Source organism: Dipodomys ordii, unplaced genomic scaffold (assembly GCF_000151885.1).
Source record: "Dipodomys ordii isolate 6190 unplaced genomic scaffold, Dord_2.0 Scaffold35, whole genome shotgun sequence".
Taxonomy (NCBI): Eukaryota; Metazoa; Chordata; class Mammalia; order Rodentia; family Heteromyidae; genus Dipodomys; species Dipodomys ordii.
In genome coordinates, this window is record NW_012267251.1 from 9,105,459 (window position 1) to 9,120,554 (window position 15,096).

The 15,096-nt window shown below is 48.3% G+C and overlaps 1 long non-coding RNA gene across 7 annotated transcripts; it reads left to right on the forward strand.

The window, feature by feature from the left end:
* Nucleotides 1-1,170: 1,170 nt before the first annotated feature.
* On the forward strand, nucleotides 1,171-10,621 carry LOC105986522. 7 transcript variants are annotated; one of them, XR_001175115.1, is made up of 7 exons: nucleotides 1,171-1,361; nucleotides 2,284-2,377; nucleotides 2,667-2,762; nucleotides 3,193-3,263; nucleotides 3,456-3,527; nucleotides 8,606-8,686; nucleotides 10,232-10,621. It is a non-coding gene; the product is annotated as an uncharacterized LOC105986522 (long non-coding RNA). The 7 variants fall into 7 exon arrangements; XR_001175113.1 differs by having other exon boundaries at nucleotides 3,193-3,527; XR_001175114.1 differs by having other exon boundaries at nucleotides 3,197-3,527.
* Nucleotides 10,622-15,096: the final 4,475 nt, after the last annotated feature.

Genomic DNA, 15,096 nt, shown 5'->3' on the forward strand with positions numbered 1-15,096 from the left:
AAATTGTTTTAATAAAGTTGGCTCCGTATTGGATTTACATTAGCACTTCATGCGTTACTGCACACACAGGGTGAAGTAGAATCCTTCCTGTTTATGAACAGACTCAACCTCCTCCCAAGGGACACAAGTCCCTTCTCATCTTCCACAAACCTGATTCCCTCTAGAAATGGGAAGATTATCTCAATTTGTCTGCAGGACATTTTTTTCATATTTGTAGAAGAGGTAATTTTTCTCACATCTTGTACAAGTTGGTGGAGCTCCAATAGAACAGCAGAATCCGAGCTATTAAGAAGTCAATCAGTCCAGGCAGCGATGGCTCACTCCTGCAATCCCCGCTACGCAGGAAGCAATTCAAAGTCAGCCCAGGCAGGAAAGTTCATAAGACTTATCTCCAATTAATCAGGGGGGAAAAAAGCCAGAAGTGTGGCTGTGGTTCAAATGGTAGAGTATCAGCCTTGAATGAAAAAAGCTAAGGGACAGTGTCCAGGCCCTGAGTTCAAGCCCCAGAACCTGCCACAAAAGAAAGAAAGAAATCCAAGCCAAGATGCATTTGTGTACACGCGGCACATTTATTCAGGATGGAAAACAGCAATGCTCCCACCTGCTTCCCATACAGACTCCAGAAATGCCAGACTCGGGCATCACACTGCTTTTGTGAGTGAGTCCAAGTATCTAGGACACCCTCCAGGCTGACTATTTTGGGGACCATTGTTTTGGATGACTCTGTTGGTTTGTTGTTTTCCTTCGTGTCTAGCATGTTGGGTGAGGCTTATTCATGGCAAAGTGTCCTCAATGGTCACCGCGTTTGCTCAGGTAAAGGAAGCGAGTGGCTTCCTCAGAGGATCCTGTGAACCCTGGTTGTTGTTTCCAGAAAATCCATGAAGACAGCTGGTGTGAGTTTCCTCAGCCAACGTGAAATTAATTTGTTGGTTCACAGGCAGAGTGGACTCCAGGGACAGGGAGGCCATACCCAGGTGGGCTCCTCTGGGGGTCCGGGTTTGCTGGGCCTGCTGGCGCATGTGGGGAGCAGATTGAAGAGAAGGCAGGGTGGAGACTTGCTGACTGAGAAGCTGGGTCGGCATGCCAGGGCACCTGGCTTAATTGAAGTGACTTTTTTTTTCCAGTGCCCTTGAGGTTTGAACTCGGGGCCTTGTACTTGCTTTGCAGGCATTCTATATGGAAAACCTTCAGCCCCAGTAAAGTGTCTTTGCTTTCCTGCACCACCCCTGACCTGGCTCTGCTGTGCAATTACCACCTTCTACAGGCAAGACCATTTTGCGACTCCTCAACTAAGCACTGAAGTTAGGAGCACTTGGAAGGAGAATATGGAGGACCTTTGCCATAGCCAAGAGGTGAATCAGGTAACAGCAAGAACTCTGAAGCCTCCCTTTCATCCTTAGATATTCTTAAAATGGAGAGGGAAGGAGAGGAGAGGAGAGGAGGGGAGGGCAGGGCAAGGAGGGAAAGGAAAAGGAAAGAAAGGGAGGGGAGGGGAAGAAAAGGGAGAGGAGGAAGAGGAAGAGGAGAGAGGAGGGGAGGGATGACGGGATGTGGTGGGTGGTGAGTGGTCCGGATAGGGTGGGAAGGAATATGATGAGATAGAATGGGATGGGAAGGGAAGGGAAGGGAGGTTGGGTTGGGGTACATTGAGGTGGGGTGGGGTGGGGTGGGATAGTAACATGTTTTCTCCAGAGCCCAGAAAATGAGCGTGGAGGAGAATATTTGTACAATAAAGAGTTTGTGACCGCCATAACATTGGTTCCCATGTCTTAGTCCCAAGTATCGTGAATATATTCCTTACGTAGCAAAAGAGAATTGGGCAACATGTCTAAGAATCTCAAATAAGGAAGTTAGTTTAACTTTTGGGGAACCAAATGTAAGGTTGTTGTTGCTTTTTGTTTTGATTTTGTTTTGTTGGTCATGGAAGCTGAACTCTGGGCCTGGGCGCTGTCCCTCAGCTCTTCAGCTCAAGGCTAGCGCTCTACCACTTGAGCCATAGTGCCACTCCCGTCTTGTTTCTGCTTATGTGGTACTGAGGAATGGAACCCAGGGCCTCATGCATACAAGGCAAGCACTCTACCACTGAGCCACCTTCCTAAGCCCCACAAAGGTTTCCATGTTGAACACAGAAAAGGGGAGGTGCTGGTGGAACAGAGGTCAGAGAGAGGTGCTTTGAAGGTGGAGGAAGGGTTAATAAACCATCGAATACAGGGAACGCCTTCTCCTCTTTGTCTCTCCATTTTTTTCCCCATCTGCTTCTCCCTCTTCTTGCACCTGCTCCAGTGCTGGGATTAAACCAAGAGCCTCAAAGCCCTCTTCCACTGAACCACATCTCCAGCCTGTACACAGGTGGCTTCTAGGCAGTAAATGTGGACAGGTAAGCGATTACATCTGGAGCTTCTTGAAGGAACACAGACCTGTTAACAACTTCATGTTAGCCTCACAGAACTCATCTAAGACTTCTGAACTCTGGAACTGTAATATACTAGTCAGTAATGCTTGAAGACTCCCAAAATTCATGACAACTTGTTACAGTAGCCACAGGAAACTCATGCAGAGATTGCTTTCTCTGCTGACAGCAAGGAGCAGCGAGCAGAGACGTCTCCTAGTCTCTCTGCTACTGCCTGCCTTCAAGTCTAATCACCAGACTTTATTTGTCCCAACAGCCCAAGAGAATGCAGACCACGGGCCTGGCAACAATCTTTCTCCTGCTAATCAGGGCCTGGAGGAGGTGAGATGACCTGAATGGAAATGAACTCCAGGTAGGCACTTGACTACGAGTTCCACATGGAGGGCAGGATAGATTTTGTGGCCCGGAGGTGCTCCTGTAAGGAGCTGTCACCAATGTGGCCTTGGGTCACTGCTGGATGGGAGTCAGACTCAGCCCTTTCCACACTGGCTTGGCAACGTTGAACATAGCTCAGAACATTCCAATATGACTTGAGGGGTAGGGGAGTCTCGGGATGATGGGCAGGAAGTACTCATGGAGAGCCAGCCTCCAAGCAGCCCTCTGCCCTGATACCACATTGAGGAAGCCATAAATCTGGGATGGATTCCTGCTCCTAGCTGGAGCCTAAGAGTCAACCATCTCTTACCTGCCTAAGGCCGGTCTTCCAAGCTTCTGTTTTCAATAAAGACTTTGCTTTTCCAAGAGCACCTCTTCCTTATGGAGATGGTGCTCCCTGCCTACAGACAGGACCTGGCTCTCCTCCCAGGCCACCACAGAACCCGGAGAACAGAGTCCAGCATCCCTACCAACTCAGGTTTGGTTAAGCCTTATATTATCCCCCGCAGTCCTGGAGGTTATTGGGGGGTTGGGGCTAGAAAACAATATCACATTCTTTCTCAACCCTGAGAATGAAGAGTAGAGAAATGGGTACCAAGTGATGGACAGGTACAATGCAGGCACCCCTGCCAAATCGTAGAATGGAGGTGTCGACTTTTCTCTCTTACAGATGGGGAAAACGAAAGCTTGGAGCACGTGGCGATTGGCACAAAGTCTTGCAGATTTTATGTGGTAGAACAAAGTAAGAGCCAGACTTAGCTCTTTCCACACTGAGCGTGGGGGTTGTTTGAGAAAGGACAGCTTCCTCCTGGGGACCAGAGAGGGGAGAAGGAAGGAGAGCGTGCTGGAGAAAATCACGCGGCGCAGGCACACAATGGAAGGGTTGAAACCAGGTCTGTCCTAGATAACTGGTGTGGTTCTTGCCAGGAGAGGAAGTCAGAGGCTAACTATAGACCGAGGACCACGGCCGGAGGAACTCACTCCGTCTCAGGATTGCAGCTTTCTCTGTGGTTATTTTCCACTGTCCTCTCTTTCCCTGCAATGCCCAGTGTTTAAACCTAGAAACGCAAAGGGGCAGCTAGGAAGCTGGTAGCCAACTTTGTCCAGTTCTGAGACTAGTTTGGAAGAGGTAAAGGGGAGAAAGGCCACGCTGTGTTGTTGGTGTGAGCAGCATGGAGAATTTTTTAAAGGGAGGAGATAGCTGAATCCTGGGTGGTTTATAAAGAGGAAAAAGAGCTCACTAGAGTCATTGGAGCCAGCACCTGCCCACATCCCTTCTCCCAGGGAATTTCTGGGCCCCTATAAGAGGCCAAGTATCAGGCTGAGCTGGTCCAATGAAGAAAAACACGTGCTTCAGTTTGGCTGGCCAGGGAGGTATCTCCAAGGAGGCAGCCTTAAGCTAGAATCTGAGGGAGTTAGGCATGCCAAGAAGAAGGGAAATGGCCGAGGAAGAGAATATAAAGTCCCAGAGAAAAAGGAGAAGCAAGTAGGCAGAGCAGTGTGGCTATCGTGGATTGCGCTATGGGAGAGAAGCAGGAGGTGGGTGGAGAGAGGCAGGGTCTGGGTCCTTGTCAACAAAGAGGGGTCTTAACCCTCGAGTAAGCAGACACTCCTGACCCCTTAAATAGTGGCACAGAAGAGGATTGATGTTTTGGAATGCGTCTTACTTCCCAGTAGAAAACAGACATAGAAGGAAGCAAGCGGAAGAGGCCAAAGTATGAATGGCTATTTTTAATTGCAATTCTCTCTCTCTCTTTTGTATATGTATGCGCCAGTACTGGGGCTTGAACTCAGAGCCTCAAGCTTTCTTAGCTTTTTCACTGAAGCCTGGGCCTCTACCGCTTGAGCCACACTTCCACTTCTGGCTTTTTGCTGGTTAATCAGAGATAAAGAGTTTTGAAGTTCTGTTTGCCTAGGCTGGCTTCAAACCACAATCCTCAGATCTCAGCCTTCTAAGTGGCTAGGATTATAAGCATAAGCCACCAGTGCTTGGCTAATTGTAACTTCTTTGAGCCAGGTTCTTGTTCTGAATTTCCAGACTTAAGGGATCGTCCTGCCTCAGCTTCCCAAGCAGCTGAGATTATAGGCATGTGACACAATACTGGTTATGCATAGTTATTAACCAGGTTCAGGCGGGAGATTGGGTGCTTGTGTACAGGTTGGTGGGTTAGAGATGGAGAGAAGGCAGCAGACTCAAGACAGTTACTATGGGGAAAGCAGCAAACTTAAAGATGTGTTGGATGGAAGGGGCAAGAGAAGAGGAAGAGCCAGGAGCTCCCTGAGGTCCTAGTGCAAGCACGTGTGGGAGGGGGTGGGCACTGGAGGCAGGCACATCTACAGTGAGCTGGCGGAGTTTCAAGGGAGCAGACACAGCAAGCTGCCCAGTTGGGTTGCACAGCTGGAGGCCAGCAGGAGGCCTAGGACAGAGGTAGATACAGGTAGATAAAGATGCTATTTTAAAAGCTAGGCCTCAGTGGCTCATGCCTGTAATCCCAGCCACAGAGGAGGCTGAGATCTGGGGATCATAGTTCAAAGCCAGCCTTGGCAGTGCGGTCCATGAGACTCTAAGGCTAATCAGAAAAAAAAATCAGAAGTGGAGCTGTGGCTTAAGTGGTAAAACACTAACTTCCCTTGAGCCAAAAAGTGAAGGAACAATGCCCAGGCCCGAGTTCAAGTGCCAGTACACACACACACACACACACACACACACACACACACCCTACCTACACACACCCTACACACACACCCTACACACACACACACACACACACACACACCCTACCTGAGCAAAAAAATGAGCTCTTTGAGGAGAGAATAGGAGGAGGCCCAGGCTGAGTCTAAGGCAGGCAGACATGGAGACAGGGTGAGGTGGGGAGTTGTACGTTGAGGGCCACAGAGCAGGGCAGTGGCTTCATTCCTTTATACACAGGTTCCAGGAGCTAGGAGCAGCCGGGGAGTGGGACCCCAGGCAGCAGTTAGATGTTAGTGACAGCAATTAAGCAAAGGAAACAAAATGGAGGATTCTTCCAGGCCCCGACTTCGTCCCTACAGGTAAAAATGTGAAGCAGTGGAGAGACAGCTGTGATGGCGGGAGGTAGAGGTCCCAGGCTGTCTGTCTCAGAGACTGGCAGCCCATCAGCCTCAGCTAGGATCAGAACAGCCGAGGGAAAAACTGGGCGAGAGGGAGGAAAGAGGTGACACTGTCCAAAAAGAAATGTGTTCATTATCCGACATATGTAACTGTACCCCCTTTCTACAACGGCCGTATAATAACAATAAAAATGTTTAAAAGATCTGAATAGCCTGCGGAGGTCAGAGGATGCTTTTTAGTCCCCTATACACCTAAGGGTTAAGGAAAGGCTTTGTTTCACACTAAAGTGGATTGACAATGAACAGTGCCAAGACAATAGACCTTTAATTGACCAAAACTGAGATGCAGGCCCCTGAACCAGACCCTTTGGGCTCACATAGTAGGCTCAAGGCCTCCACAGCAACCTCAATCCTGTAGGCTGGGAATTTCTCATGCTAAGCTCAATATATACTCAAATCCCAAAGGCTCATGCTGTCATCTCACCTGACAAGCTTTCAGTCTATTGAAAGTATATTCTTTTCCTACTCATCTTAACTATCACTTTCACTGTGTTTCATGCCTTGCCTGAATTCTTCTCTGGCTGGACACAAGAATAATGAGTAATCTTGTCTTCAAGGGGCTCAGCATCTATGCTTGGGGCAGTTGTAGGAGCCTAGACACACAATATAACATGGTATTTAGATAGACTGACCCAGGAGAAGGAACTAGAACTGTCTGTGGTCCTGGTCCTGGAAGCTGGGTCAGGCCTAATCTGTGGGACAGGCCTTAGAAACTGAGGCCTATTTCTGATCTGGCCTTGGCCCCCCGCCCCCCGCCCCACCACCCCTTGAGACCCCCTAAGTTCCTTGGAGCCCAGTTTTGCCCCTTCTCTCCCGCTGGGCAGGTGGTCAGCCTGGTTTTATTCCACCGGTGTGCCTGCAGGCAGTCCCTCTCCCTCCTCTTCTTCCTTCTCCTCTTCCTCCTTTCCATTCCTGTCCACCCTCACCCCGCCTTCCTCGCAGATCCCCACCCCTTCCCGGACAAAACTGTTTTCTAAAAACCAGGGATTAATGTGACAGGGAAATGGCCATCGCCTGGAGCCTTGCCCTTGATCAAGGCGGGCTGTTTTCTCAACAACAACAAAAAAAAAAGTTGCTTCATTTCCTGCTGTTGAGAAATCAGGCCTGTTGACCTGCTTACATTTCACACCACTTGAAGAAAACGGAGAAATCCGCCTGCACTGAGAAGCAGGTTAACCCTCTCTTGCTCACTGCCCAGGAGCTCTGCCCACCGCCCTCCCTCCCTCCCAGACTGCTCCTGATGCTGCTGCCTGGCCAGGGTCCCCCCGTGGGGCTGGCACAGATCTGTCCAAGCTCCACCCATCCTTTTCTAGTGCTGATTCCCTCCCTTTGCAGCTCCCATCTCCGCCCTCCACCCACCTGGTCTAGACACAGCCTGGGGGGCCTGGCTCTCAGCCTGGGGTCCCAACTCTCAATCTCAGAGCTTCTTACCCAAGGCTGCTGTGGGCCCCCCCGAGTCTTGTCCAAGACTCAGGCTCAGTGCTGATGCCTTTACATGTTAAGGCTCCATTGATCAATCAGACAGCCTTTTTCCTTTCTTTGAACGTATTTGGTTCCATCTCTTTTCTTTTTTTTGGGTCCAGTCATGGGGCCTGAACTCTGGGCCTGGACGCTGTCCCTCAGCTCTTCAGCTCAAGGCTAGCGCTCTACCACTTGAGCCACAGCGCCACTTCCGGCTTTTTTCTTTTTGCTTATGTGGGGCTGGGGAATCGAACCCAGGGCCTCATGCATGCAAGGCAAGCCCTCTACCACTGAGCCACCTTCCCAGCCCCTCCATCTCTTTTCTTATGGCTCATTTTGAAGCATAGTACTTTGTGGGCATGTATTCGCCTCCTTTCTAGATTCTGTAAATTCCAAAAGATCAAGCCTTGAGTCTGGGGCCAAATCTCATTTATCTCCATCTACAACCTGAGCCCTGGGCAGGCTTGTGGAAGAGGTTCATTCCGACCGGAGCTCATGGGAAAGTGTTAAGCCAGGACATGGTTTGCTGGTTTTTGAGAAGAATGTCCCTTTGACAGCAATGGAAGAAAAGTCTGTGCACTCATTCATTCATCCATCAGCCAACACTTTTAATTACCTACTATCTGCCAAATAGTGTTAGATGCCGGAGCTGTGGTCATAAACAAGACAGACGAAGTTCTGCTTATATGGAGATTTTCTTTAGTACAGCAAAGGACAATCAGCAAGAAAACCACAGCCAGGGTAAAAAATAAATAAAGCAGAGGGATGTGACTGAGCACGGGGGAGGCAGGGAGGCTCTTCAGAGGAGAGCCATGGATGGGCCAGTGTCCGTGGAAGATCTCCAGAACAGTCCAGAAGAAGAAAATACATCAAACCAAGTGTGAGGTCAGGAAAGGCGGGAAGAAAAGATGGGACAGTCGAATGGCTTCAAAGAAGCAGAAGGAAAGAGCTGTGCAGCATGGTGAGCCAGGAACAGTGCACAAGGATAATCACAGCAGACAGTTCTGCACGGAGCTGGCTCATGGCAGAAATGGTATAAAAGCTCCAACTCAGATGAAGACTTGAATCCAGACTCTCATTATCAGTGGTGTGAGGACTTCTAGGTCTTACTTCCCTTATCTGCAAAAGACCTAACCTTTAAAGCTCTTGTTAAGATTAAGTGGTAGAGTACAAGTAAGCACCTAACTATGCTGGTATTATAATTTGTAGCTGGTAATAGTCTGAAAACTCGCTGTGCATGACGGGAGATGCTTGGAGCTGGGACAGTCCTGACTTAGCAGATGACTAAAGGTGTGTGCGTGTACTGCGGCCCTCATCTCCGCTTCCTTCCTTCTTCCTCCACTCTCCCCTGACTCTCCCTTTCATCTTTCTAAGTTTTGTTGTTGTTTAACTCAGGGCCTGGGCATTGCCCCTTAGCTGTTTTGCTCAAGCCCTGGTACTCTACCACTTGAGCCACATCTCTATTTCCTGGGTTGTTTTTTTTTTTTTTTTTGCTGGTTAATGGGAGAAATGGAGAAATAATTGGAGAATTGGAAAGTCTTGTAGACTTCCCTCCTCAGGTTGGCTTTGAACCACAGTCCTCACATTTCAGCCTCCCCTTTCTTATCTTTTTGTCTTCCTCTTTCCCCACCACAATTTCTCACTCTCTTTTCCCTTCACATTCTTTCATGTCATATCCACTCAGCTGCCCCAAATATAGAAACCATATTTTAAAATACTGTCACTCCTGTTTATTTTGTGCAGTTTTTCCTTTGGCTTAAAAAGCACTATTTTTCCATGTTTTCTATATCCTTTGAGAGTGAAAGTAAACAACTGTGGCATCCACACTGAAATTCAGTAATTTTATACAACGATAGGGCCCTTGATGATTATGCTTTTCCACTGAAGTCACGGCCTGTTAATAGAAAATGGCTCCCACCACTGGATTAAAGGCTTAGGAAGAGATTGTCTCAAGGCATCAGGGCCTGCTATGCTGCGGAGGATCCCTCCACCAGGCATCTGAGGAGGGGCAGCCTGGCTATTCTCCAAAGGCCAGGAGCCTCTGAGTCACTCCAGGGATGCTCTGGACAGAGCCTGGGCATCATGCTCCCCTGCTGTGTGGCTCTGGCTCTGTGGAGGCCTCGCAGAGAAGGACAGGTGAGCCAGGAGGGACTGCCGGGCTCAGCTGGTGGAGAACAGAACCCTGAGTGATCTGGAGAAGTAGAAGTGGATGTAAAGGGCAATGTAAGACAGCTAGCCCTCCATTGTTGTGGGCCTTGTGCTTGGCCAAGAGAGGCAACTTTCTATATGTGTGGGCACATGGGTATCAGGCAGAGGGGAGAGCCATGGCCAGCAAAGGCCTGCCTGCCTTCCTTTCTTCCCTCCCTCCCTCCCTCCTTCCTTCTTTCCTTCCCTCCCTCTCTCCCTCCCTTCTTCCTTTGTTCCTTCCTTCCAACCTTCCTTCCCTCCTTCTTTCCTCTTTCTTTCTTTCCTTCCTCCTTCCTTCTCTCTCTCCCTCCCTCCCCTCACCTCTCTCTTGTTCTGGGGCTTGAACTCAGAACCTGCACACTGTCCCTTAAATTTTTCACTCGAGGTGGGCACTCTACCATTTGAGTCACAGCTCTGCTTCTGGCTTTTTGGTAGTTAATTGAAGATAAGAGTCTCGTGGATATTCCTGCCCAGACTGGCTTCAAAAAGTGATCCTCCGTGTCTCTCCTTTTGAGCACCCACACTCTGTTGGAGCGTCTCTGCCTTTCTGTTTGTCTGTCTGTCTGCATGCTTAGTTGCCTGCCTGCTTGCTCATTTGCCTACTCAATAAAGCTCTGCCAAGTTTTCTTACCATTGTGACTTTTCTAGAAATTCAAATTCTGCCATCCAAGTCAATGACCCTACCTGAAGACTCCCTATTTTTAAAGGGACACTTCACAAACCTTCACCTGCATCCCATCAGAGTTTTTGGTGACAACGAAGGGATACTACAGGAGGTGGAACTTCTGCAGCTGGCTTTGAGCACAACCACAACCATTTTCCTGCTTAGAGCTTGGAAAGCCTGTGAGTTGACCTCCAGAGGAAGACACCAGCAAACTGCAGCGACCATGAATCCCCAGGTGTTGGCCTCATGGGAAATCCTTGACTCGTTAATCATGCTGATGAGTGCAGTTGACTTAGTGTTATGGTGATGGTGGTGCCTAAAACTGAGTTAGCACTTGCTCCTGACTGGCCAAGAGGCAGAACTTTAAGCAGAGAATCATGATCATTGACAATGTAACTGTGAACTTCACCCCGGGAGAGTGGGCCCTATTGGATACAGCCCAGAGGAAGCTGTGCAGAGATGTGATGTCAGAAATTGCCAGTCATCTAGAATCCATTTCCAGTCCACGTGGCAAACATGGCCGTCTATACACACACAGGTCAGCAAGAACATCTGCATCATCAGGTCAATGGAATCCCTGACCATTGAGGCTGTAACTGTGAAACTGGTGTTAGTTCATCTTTAATGGTCTCAGAATTCGGCTCTGAATCCATCAGGACCTGGACTTTTCCTTATTGGAAGACTGCTTATTACTTTCCCAATCTCATTGCTTATGATGGGTCTGTTTAGGGGGTTTACAGCTTCTGTGTTCAGCTTAGGCAGCTCGAATATCTCTAGGAATTTATCCATTTCCGCTAGAGTTTCCTTCTTATTTGAGTATAGGTTTCAGAAATAGTCTCTTATAATCTCTTGAATTTCTTGGATGCTTGTTGTGATGTTTCCTTTGTCATCTCTAATTTGTTGATTTGAGAGGTTTTTGCTTTTTTTTTGTCACTTAACTAGTGGTCTGTCAATTTTATTAACTTTTTCAGAGAACTGGCTTTCTGTTTGGTTGATTCTATATATAGTTTTTTAGGCTCTACTTCATTGATTTCTGCCCTAATGTTTATTATCTCTCCATCTACTACTTTTGGATTTGGTCTGTTCCTGTTTTTCTAGAAGCTTTAGATGAATCATGAAATTGTTATTTATTTGAACTGTTACTATTTTCTATATGTAAAGTGCATAGAGCTATGCACTTTCCTCACAGCATTGCTTTTATCATATTCCAAAGATTTTGGTATGATGCATGTTCATTTTCATTGGATTGTAGGAACTTTCTGATTTCTTCCTTTATTTCTCGAATGACCAAGAAGCTTGATCTTAAAATGAAAGTGGAGTAGTTTCTGATTTATTTCATGTCACAAAATGGCATGGAATAATCCAGCTAAGAAACAAAAATTCTAAATAAAGCTTTTTAACACAGGAGAAAAAAAAAAAGCGATCCTCACATCTCAGCCTCTTTGAATAGTTAGGATTACAGATGTGAGCCACAGGCAACTGGCCCAAGGCTTATCCTGAAAGAGGACTCTTTCTGGGAGAGGGTACTACCTGGTGCCACGTGAATGATCAAGCCGTCCCTGTTTTGTCTCCTGAGAAGGGACACCAGTGCTGGGGATGGCTGGCAATGGCCAGTAGGGTGTCTGGTGGGAGGTGCTCACTGTACAGTAGAACTCCAAGTGAGAAGTGACTTGCCCCCCACCCCAGGGTGCCCGGGGATGAAGGGGAACAGGCCGCATGAACTGTCCTCCGTGTAGCAGCACCCTGAGTCTGAGTGCTGCAGCTGGATCGTTGTAACATCCCAGACATTGGGCATAGGACCCTGCCCTGGCTCATGTTATGGAGCTGCATCTCTCCTTCTCAGAGTCTACCTTTCAGGGAGGTGGGATGGAGGTTGGGGCAGTGCACCGAAGGCTGTGCTTGACCTCAGTAAGACAAGGCCAGCAGCCGGTGGGTCTAGGCTGGTTAGGGTGGGCTGGAGTCTTGGTGGCCCAGCTGCTCTGCTTTAGAGGAAAGTCAGGGTCAAGTGGGCAGGGCAAGGCAGGAGTGATGAGCATTGGACCTAGGATCTTTCCTCTCTTGGCGCCTCCCCTCTCCCGCTGGGAAGTGTGATCTCCCAGGAACAGAGGGGCTGAGGGAGAGGGAGGGTTAGGGGGCTGTCCTCGCCGTGCTAAGCCAGGGCTTCTGGGCCACCTGGCCTCCATAGGTTATTATTGGCCTGGGTGACAGCTGGGAATGGCAAAGACACCCTGGAGAAAGGAGTGGGTGGGGTGGGGCCGTCCTAAGCTCCCAAAATCTCCGTGCCATCTGGTGGGGCCGGGGAAGGTGGAGGAATGCCGGGAATGTCTGTGTGCGCCTCGCCAGCCCCTCCCTGGGCAGATGAGATGAGATGTCTCTGAGAGAATATTTCTCTCCTTCAGATGTATTGGGAAAAATCTCTGTTGCCCGAATGGCTGACTTAATTAAGACATCTGGCTGTTCCCTCTGTACAATGCGTCTGGACATCGTGGAGTGGGTTTTAATCAAAGTAAGAAGTAAAAAGGAACAGCAAGAGTGCCTACTAGTGGTAATCCCTGGACCAGGCCTGGCTCCCAGGAAAGAGGCTCAGAAAAGCACAAGGAGGGGTCCCTGAGGAGACAAACCTTATCACAACTGTTGATAAAATATGCTCCCCAAACCTGGCTGTGGGACCTTCTGGATATGCCCCCAGAGACTTCGGGGAAGAGGGAAGGTTAACGGTGACTGACTCAACCCTCTTTAGGGGCCTGAGGGTGTGAAAATAGGAGCAGAGGTAACTAGCAGCCTTTCTGACTTCATTTCAGATTGGACTCTTACTCAGGGGAAACAGAGGTACTGAGTTCTGAGTAAAGCATGAATTGTGACCCTGTCTCCTGTCAGCCCTACTTGGGAGAGGGTAGAGAGCATACTAAGATGGCTTCACTGGTGAGTATTAACATACGGATGGCTAAGGAGCAGATCCGTCCTTTTATCCTATCAGAAAATGGAAAGAGACAACTCTCCAGCTCATAAGAGGCTGGCAGAATCTTAACACCCCAGATCAGTTTCTTATTGGCTGGAGCAGTAGCTAAGAGGGCAGCCTCCCCTCCCCCAACAAATATAAGGAAGAAAAACATGTAGTTTCATTATACTCAGGAGTATAGAAATGTAAAAAATATATAAACAGTCTAGCAAGCTACAAAAATGATAATACTGTACAGCACAACAATGTGGCCATAATCCCAGTGATCTAAGATGAGGTTAACAGGGAAATGGATTAATAATGATTATTTATTAATAGAATAAAATCAAAACAAAAAGCTACTCAAGAGGCTGCAGTGTGAGGATCACAATTTGAAGCCAGCCGGGACAGAAAAGCCCATGAGAGTCTTAGCTCCACTTAATCACACACAGACACACAGACACAGACACCCACACACACCCACCCACCCACACACACACACACACACACACACACAATGCAATTGGAGCTGTGGCCTATGTGATAAAGTGTCAGCCTTGAGTGACAAAGCTAAGGGAAGGAGCCCAGTACCTGAACAAAAAAGAAGAAAAGAATGGGAGGGAAGGAAGGAAGGACGGAAGGTGTAAGGTTTGGATTTAAGAAATAGACTCACTCGGGCTGGGAAGGTGGCTCAGTGGTAGAGCGCTTGCCTTGCATGCTCAAGGCCCTGGGTTCGATTCCTCAGCACCACATAAACAAAAAGAAAAAAGCCAGAAGTGGCGCTGTGGCTCAAGTGGTAGAGCACTAGCCTTGAGCTGAAGAGCTGAGGGACAGCGTCCAGGCCCAGAGTTCAGGCCCCACGACCGGACCCCCCCCCCAAAAAAAGAAATAGACTCACTCATGTAGATATGATTGTCTGTATAGAACACCAGACAGAATTTTCAGAATCATTACCAAAATGAACAGAAAAACTGGGCCCAGGGGTGCAAGTTTGTAATCCCAATGCTCAGGGGCCGATGTTGTATCCTTACCTGGGTGTAACAGGAGTTCTATTTTATCATGAAAACAAAATAAAAATGCAGGAGCATTGTAGCTCTTGATGAGATGTGATACATTCGACAGTTGTGGGGGATTATGGGGGGACCCGGGTCAGCTGGTCCTCCATGGCTGGGCTTGCCTGGGACCACAGTGCTCAGGGATCTAAAGTGATACTTGGCAGGAACACAGATTCATTTGATTACTCTTCACTAGGAAATATTTGCCATGCACCTAGTGCAGCTTCTGGTCAGGCAAAAAAAAAAAAGTTCATTCTCTCCTGGCTGGCTGCTGACATTGTAAGCTGGAAGGGCTCAGGAGAGCAGTGCTCCGGTCATTAAAGAAGACTTGATGGAAGTCCTCTTACTGGAGGGACAGAACTAATTTTGGCACTTGAAGATAAAAGGGGGAAAAATAGCAATGATATGGTCTAATATTTATTGTCTCAAAAATGCGTCAGGGAAGAAGGAGGCCAATAAGACACATTCCTTGCTTTCAGCAGCTTGGAATCTGGCGCAGGGTCTGAAACACGAGAAAATGTTAGGAGCATCTCTGAATGAAGTAGCCCGGTGCTGCAGGGTGACAGGCTGACGTCACTGATGTCCTGGGCACGTGTAAGTGTGTCCTGCAAGAGGTTACCCAAAAGCTGACTCTTTTTTTACTGTGTGCTGGTTCTGGGGCTTGAGCTCAGGGCCTGAGCCCTGTTCTTTAGGTTTCTGCCTAAGGCTGGCCCTCTACCATTTGAGCCACAGCTTCACTTCTACTTTTTTTTTTTTCCTGTTTATTGGAGATAGTCTGTCAGTTTTGTCTGACTGTGATCATCAGATCTCAGCTTCCTGAGTAGCTAGTATTACAAGCATGAGCCAATGAAACCCA